Here is a 1,078-nt window from a genome sequence, read left to right on the forward strand (position 1 = left end):
CATAATCGATAGTATTCAATCGATCGAACTGTTTATCTGAATTTAATGAAATTTTCACAGATTGTGAGGGTTGGTCCGGTCATTTTTATCAGATTCTATTCTCAAAAGTTTTCTTCGTTAGGGACTTTTATATTTTGAAAACACCTCATCAAATTTGGCCCAAATTTGGAGGGAAATGGGCTATTGGTGTAAAATTGCCCCAGTGTCGATTTCATCAAATTCCATGCCCCGTGCCTTTGCTAAAATTGGTGTGATCTAAACTATTTATGTAATTTTTTTTCTAAATTATTTAATTGATTTTTATATGAATAAATTTATACATAGTTTAAAATTGGACCACCCGTTTAAATGAAAATCCTCGTACAGACCAATCTACTCACTGGCATATCAATGGCCAAAAATACGTTTTTGGACTCAAGATCTCTAAAAAGAATAGTTAAAACACGTACATCCAAAATTTGAGTAGATAATAAGGAATATAAAAATATTCTTGTCAAAACGAGTTATGAATATCAATTAAATCTGTATTTTAAAATACAAATATATAAACTACTGCGATGCATTTAGGCCAATGACTAGATTTTTTTTTTACTTAGATGTATTTATTGTCTTCTATTAATACCAATGTGACCCGTGGCTACTAACCCCAAGGATCTGAGTTCAAATCCGGCTGGACAGAAAATTGTTTTATGTTACATTGTAGCCGTGAGTCAGCCCTATGGGTTCGGGCTCCCTCCGGAGTACACTCAGCTTCCTAAATTGGGAAAAAACTGGCGGTCGAGCGTGATTCTGACCAAATCACCTCCTTGCACAACCGTTGGTCTAGTAACAGTACTCCCTTACAAAGTACTGAACCCCTGACCATTCATGGGTTGTAGTGGTACAGATATAATTTAATTAATACTAAAGTATTAGTTATATTCATAATTTAATATGACTAAACTGTTGAACAGATTCGATACTTAGGACTCCATCTTGACGAGAGACTTACTTGGAATCCACACACAAGACTGAAACGACAAGAAACTGCTCGTAGATTCCGATTGCTACAACACTTACTTGACAAACGCTCTAAACT

General features: G+C 34.9%; 2 protein-coding genes across 2 annotated transcripts in view; both read right to left on the bottom strand.

The window, feature by feature from the left end:
• Positions 1–1,078, bottom strand: part of LOC106680850 (vacuolar protein-sorting-associated protein 36) — a 133,144-nt gene that overhangs the window by 66,229 nt on the left and 65,837 nt on the right. The gene's annotated exons all lie outside the window — the stretch shown is intronic.
• LOC106680854 (uncharacterized) overlaps positions 1–1,078 on the bottom strand; it is an 11,335-nt gene that overhangs the window by 9,598 nt on the left and 659 nt on the right. The gene's annotated exons all lie outside the window — the stretch shown is intronic.

This window comes from Halyomorpha halys, unplaced genomic scaffold (assembly GCF_000696795.3).
Source record: "Halyomorpha halys isolate HHAL.00 unplaced genomic scaffold, Hhal_1.1 Scaffold294.1, whole genome shotgun sequence".
Taxonomy (NCBI): domain Eukaryota; kingdom Metazoa; phylum Arthropoda; class Insecta; order Hemiptera; family Pentatomidae; genus Halyomorpha; species Halyomorpha halys.